Genomic DNA, 6,656 nt, shown 5'->3' with positions numbered 1-6,656 from the left:
CATGAGACAAGAGCCGCAAGATGGCTCTATTCACAACGCTCCCCTCTGCAGCTCTCGAGAACCTTTCCTGGCTTGTTAGACATTTTTTTTTTTACTGAGGAAGAGTTCAGCTCCTCCTTGGGTGTCATTGTAGATCTTGCAGAAATCTTTGTAAATCTGTGGCCAGTCAGCGTTGCGTTGCCATACCACGCCACTCTCAGCCAGTTCCGTTAGGACTGTCACTCCACATTAAGTCGCTTCTCCTTTAATCTGCTGCTGTAGGGTAAAATGCAGTCATGCTTTTACATAAGAAATGTGTTCTTCTAGAACTTTGACTGCTTCATCCACCCTTGTGTGATTCACACAGTCTGTTCATGTGACTCAAGGACAGCGCTAACCTTTCCCTTCAAGGACTGTGTCCTTCCACGGTCTCTAAATTTACCAGAGCGGTCGATCTTGTTTTGTTTTAGCACGCAATCATGTTGCTCCAAGAGTTGGGCTCTTGATTTATGAATTATACATTGGTTTAATATTTGTGTTTTGCTACTACTACTGTCCCAGGATGTCACGAACAGTAGACGCCTGCATATTTTCCTGTCTGCTGTTTTACGTTGCCCTTCACTGTGATTCTTGTTGAATCCAAATGAGCTTTATACTCCCTAGCCAATACAGTGGTCATTTCCGTGTGTAATTAGACTAGATTCCTGGATTGCAAATTACGTTAAACACCAAGGGTAAATATTTACAGCTTACAACTAGTGGAAACCAAATCTGTTTAAGCTATAAGGCTGTAAGCACACAATGTCATTGTCCTTGTAAGCCATAATTAACGTTTTTACTTTCAGCTGTTAATTTGAAGGATCTTGAGTTTAGTTTACCTGCACACAACTGTATTTAAAGAAAGATATACTTTAGTGAATGACTAATTAGTTTTATTGATGTGTTGTGGTTTACAGATAGATATATCACTCTATTTACATATATCTACAGTTCAAAAGTTTGGGGTCAATAAGGTTTTTACTAAAAGAAATTAATACTTTTATTCAGCAAAGACACATTAAAGGGCTAGTTCACCCAAAATTGAAAATTCTGTCATTATTTACTGACTCCAAAGTTGTTCAAACCTGTACTGTTGAACGCAGAAGAAGATATTTTGAAGAATGTGGGTATCCAAACAGTTGAATTTTAATTTTAAGGTGAACTGTCCCTTTAAATTGATCAAAAATGAGAGTAAAAAGTTTTTCATTGTTATAAAAGATTTCTATTTCAAATAAATGCTGTTCTTTTGGACTTTCTATTCATCAAAGAATAATGAAATCATTGTTGATAATAATAAGAAATGTTTCTTGAGCAGCAAATCAGCATATTAGAATGATTTCTGAAGGATCATGTGACACTGAAGACTGGAGTAACGATGCTGAAAATTCAGCTTTGATCACAGGAATAAATTACATTTTAAAATATATTCAAATAGAAAACAGTTAGTTTAAATTGTAATAATACTTACTGTTTTTACTTAATTTTTGCTAGAAAAAAAAAAAACAGCCTTGGTGAGCATAAGAGACCTTCAAAAAAACATTCAAAAATCTAAGCAGCCCCAAACTTTTGAACTGTATTGTATAATTACATAGAAAACTTAAATACATACATTTTTAGTGCTTTAAAAAAAAATAATATGAACTTTTTTATTCCAGTTGTGTGCCGGCATAATCAGCTTCAGAAGAAATAACCATAAACGCTAAAAAAATTCAAACAGTTTCAATTGTTAATGTAGGCCTACATACATTTATATATAAAAAGGAGAATGAAAGAGAGAGAGAAAGGCAAGTGAATGGAGGAAAAAGGGACATAATTATTACAAAGCCAATGAGTATTCAGTTCCATCCATCTGCATGGGCAGAGGAGAGCTGCGCTGGAAAGATTTATAGGAAATTTCACCTTTCCACATTTCCTCTGAACTGGAGCGATCGGTCCGGAGCCTTGTGCTCCGTGATTAGAATCTATAGTAAGAGAGAAAAGGTCAGTGGTAATTAAAGTACAAAACCATGGAGAAACCACAAATTCCGTATAAGGTTGGCAAAAGAATACATTATACTATTCTGCCCCCTTGTGTTCACTAGAAGAAAAACATGCTCGAACTGTCAAATAACTGCAGTTTGAACACCAAATTACAAACTTATCTCCAAAAAATAGTGTGCTGGGGTTTTTTCCCCTTCAGTGCAAACCCAAAAGTGGTTATCATTCAAAAGTACAAATACAAAAAATGTCTATTAGAAGTTAACTATTAATATTGCCCTGAGCTGCTTAGTCCTAACACTACGCCAAATTATATTATTAATATTGTATTAACATATACAGGCTGAACAAGGGGTTTTTCAGGTTTGCACGGCAAAAAAACAACAACAGCATAACATGTGAAACAAACACTAAGCGTAATGATGTATTAGCATTAGCCATTTTACAGAGATGAATCTGAATTTGCTGTGTGCGAGTTTGACAGCAAAATACAGTTTGATTGGAAACATACTTTGATGGCAACAACAAAAGATATGGGAAACGGTTTTTGATAGGCTATTTATTTTGTTATCCTAACTAAACACAGTTATGGTTTAGCATTGTTTTACTATCCATGACTTTCTAATGCACCAAATTAATAATTAAAGTGGCAATTAATGAGCACAGCAAGTCAGGACCCCTGTTTAAAGGATGGTTCTTCTTACAGTCTAGTGTTCCCATCGCTGCACTCTGAAGTGGGAGCCATACAGGCCAGGGAGTGAGCACCCCCTGCTGGTCTCACTAAAGCATCTTCCAATGAAATTTAAAAAAAAAAAAAAGGTCTCCCATGTCAATGATTTTATCAATCCGTGATTGGCTCTTTTACTTAGAAGGCGGGACATATTCCGCCATATTGCGCATTGCAGTTTCTCCCATTCATAACTAAAAGGAGCGAACCATCTTTCTATATCTATAGTCTTTTGGTTTAATATCACCTGGATATATATCCTATTTCAGCCACGGATTAAAACTCTCAAGCTCAAGTCACAACTTTTCACAAATCTTTTGTCAAATCAGCTAAGATTCAAAAATGTTGTTCAGATAACAAAATATTTTGAGTTTCTGTTGAACAAACTAATCTCTTTCTTTGCATCAACTCAAATTTTTAGTTTAAATGAACTCAAAATTTAAAGCCAACCAGATTAGGCTAAGTTGAACCAACAAATCATTTTTTACAGCGTGATTGTCTATCACAACATCTGTGCATGATGTTAATCTAATGCCACATCCACACAACACTACGTTTTACTGTAAAAATTTAATTCTCAAATGAAAATAACATTTTCTAAAGTATGCCTTCACGTTCAGTTTTCACAACTGTAGTGTGATGAGGGCTGTGAATGCGCAGCGAAAACTTTACAGTGGATGGGAAACCGTCTTGTAGGCCTATTCAGATATCATAACAATCTATTAATAAATGCACACACCTTGTCCTCTGCTTCTGATGCTGCAGAGTGAAGAACACGTGAAACACGCTGACTAAAAGACAGGGAAGAGCCGCTGAAGCCCCCTTAAACACAGCCTAGCCCCTGAAAGAAAGAACTTGAGCTCCCCTGCAGAGTTGAGGTGGCTGTAGAGGGTGGTGTGGTGTAGTACGCTATCACACAACAAAACATGGCATTAGCTCTATCAACACAACCAATGGTTTGTTTGGCTGTCTGAGATGCATTCATATTTCACGTCATGTATCTGGAAAAATATATTTATGGAAAGATGTCATTCATGATCTTAGGCTGTAGGCTATCTGCAATGCTTTGGTGTATTGAGATGAAACTTAAGTATTGTAATCATCCCCTGACAATGCCATATCAATTTCATTTCCACAACAACAAGGTCAAATAACATTTTTACCGATAGCTCACTCAGCCCAGATAATTGCTGCTTGCAGCTACTGTATATTCATGGTAATTCGTACTCATTTAGGCATAAACCAGTTAGTTACATTCAAGTAAATGACATATTTCTCTGACAAGAAGACATTATAGCACAATAAAGTGTGTTGTGCAAACATATAAGGCATAAATTTATCAACATACAAATATATAGAACAAATAAGAGAGTAAAAATTATATGCACTTTAGTATCGTTTGCACTTCTCTTTGTGGTTAGATGTTTATAGTCATGGCTGTCCAAAAGGTTCTGCTTGCAATAACACTGTTGGGATGTAGAGGTGTACAGCAGTTGAGCAAAGCATAACAAAAAGTGTCACTGTTCTGTGTTTGTAAAAAACTGCTCATCTTGTGTCACTTGAGAAGACTAAACCTAAAAGTTTGTGACATTAATGGCTTTTATCTCACTGCGCACTGAGAGCCAATGAGAATTCACAAGTTTAACACACCCAAGGTTTTACAGTGACGTCTAAAGTTATCTAAATTACTCAGCATATTTCATTTTATTTGCATTCCGTGAATTGAACATTTACGTAACATTGGGGTCAAAGGAACTATTTAACTGTTCGAATTGGAAGTGGGGGGGAGTTCTAAAAAGGAATGATTGTAGAACTCTATAAAACGAACACTGTGTGTAATTGTTTGGACTATTATTTTATTTTATTATAGTAGTAGCGCTATTAGTAAGAATATAATATAATATTTGTTATATTTAATTATATTCTTCCATTTGGAAGTTTTCCATTCCGGATAGGGTTTGCACTGTCAAATTCAAAAGTAACAAAACAAAGGTTACTGGTGTGTGGTGGCGATTCACTGTGATCTGTGTCAACACAGACCTCAAAACAAGTTGAAAACATGTTTAGTTAGGTCACTGACCTAACATATCTATATGTCTCTGTGATAGAACAAAATAAATACTGTCAGTAATGAACATTTAATTTTGTGCAACAACAAAAAAAAAAGTACAATATTGTTATCATGTTCTTTCTCTAATTCTGAGATTAGCTGTGTCAGTGGGTCAAGAGGGTGCACACGAGTTGGTTAAAAAGACTTCATCTTTCATTTGCACTGAAACCAGAGACCTCGGCCTGACCAACTTCTAATTCTAGCAGACTCAAAGAAACCTGACCAACAAGAATGCTCAGCCTTCTGAAATGATATATAACCAGAAGTATCATTTTTGCTTTGGTCGTGTCTTATATTGTCTCTGGGAAGAGTAGATCCAGAACTACAACCGGGAAACCGGGTTTTTTAAGCATAAATTCAAAAGAATTGCATGTTCCAGCCTATTTTAGTTGTTTGTTCCTCATCCCTCACCTCAGACCAACAACGTTTTACAGCTTTTTCTAGCCAAAATAGAAAAAAAAACCATCTCTTTCAGGCTTTCCCAGACATGCACTGCTCATTCTGTGTCAGAAACAAAGACTTTGTTTTGTCCACGCAGTGTTGGCTTTTAATTTATTCTGCTGACGTTTGACAGAGCCAAGCCTCTTCTTAACACCCAAACAAATCCTCATTAGTAGTCAAGTCTACAGCAGATGCACAGGAGATCTCTTGTAGTGCATGAAAATGAGTACAAGTACATTTGAGCTGCCTATAGTCAGTTATTTGCACAGACAGATGGAGCATTCTGTACCTCGCATGCAATCCGGTATGCTGTGATAAGACGGCTGTGTTGTGTGGTTAAATATTGATCACTTATCACAACAATAGCTGTGCTCAGAGACACTAATCAGAGACCTGGATTGCCCTTGTTCAAATCCTTAAAAAACCTTTTATTCTGCAAACTTGCATTTCAAAGCAGTCAGGACAGGAATTGCTGCAATGCATGAGTGGATTGCTTCACGGCCTCACCCATCTCAGGTCAGGTGATAAAGGATAAATGGCCCATATGATATGACTTTATTACTATGAGTAAGTTAATGATAAGTCACAATGGGCCAAACAGTCAAACAAAACATTAAACCAGATTTTCTGCCATTTTGACTGCACCATTAGTGTGCAACATGAATGAGGCTTTTTACTTATTTATTTATATTTTTATTTATTTTGCTTGTGTTCGCTCTCTGTAAAACCAATTTCTTCTTTAAATTCCCCAGTATCATCTTATGGTTAAGTCAGCTGAGCCTTGCCCAAGTTATTATTTTTCCACCCAACCCCAAGGCAACCTTTTTATTATGTTTGTTGTGTAGTACACTTATTAAAGATTAAGATGTAAAAAAGCTGACATTGTTACCTTAAAGCTCGTTTTCTAACCAATTTAACCCCAATTAAAATAGTTTTGTTGATATAAATGTATGTATTTAGGTTTATTCAGCAATATTAAATATTTTTGAGTTGAATTAAACCAGTTCATTTAGATATTACCATATTTAGGTTGCCATTTTATTAGTATATAAAGTTTCCCAGCTAACAAAAATATGAATGTATGAAACATTATTTTTAAATGTTCTCTAAACATTAAATGTTTTAAAGATGTTTTTCTTTGTTAAGGGAACATTCCATTTTGCAGACATAATGTTACTTTTGAATGTTCTCTGAACAAGTACAGAATGTTCTGAAACAAGTACAATGTAAAAAATTATTTTCTGACATTTTTTTCTTTTGTCAAATCAACTTCAATAATGAATGTGGTTCAGATAACAATATTTTGAGTTTCTGTTGATTAAACCAATCGCCTTCATTGTATTGACTCGAATTTTTAATTTCAATGAACTCAAACTTTTAAGG

This window comes from Ctenopharyngodon idella, chromosome 14 (assembly GCF_019924925.1).
Source record: "Ctenopharyngodon idella isolate HZGC_01 chromosome 14, HZGC01, whole genome shotgun sequence".
Lineage (NCBI taxonomy): Eukaryota > Metazoa > Chordata > Actinopteri > Cypriniformes > Xenocyprididae > Ctenopharyngodon > Ctenopharyngodon idella.
Note: the sequence above shows the minus strand (reverse complement) of the source record.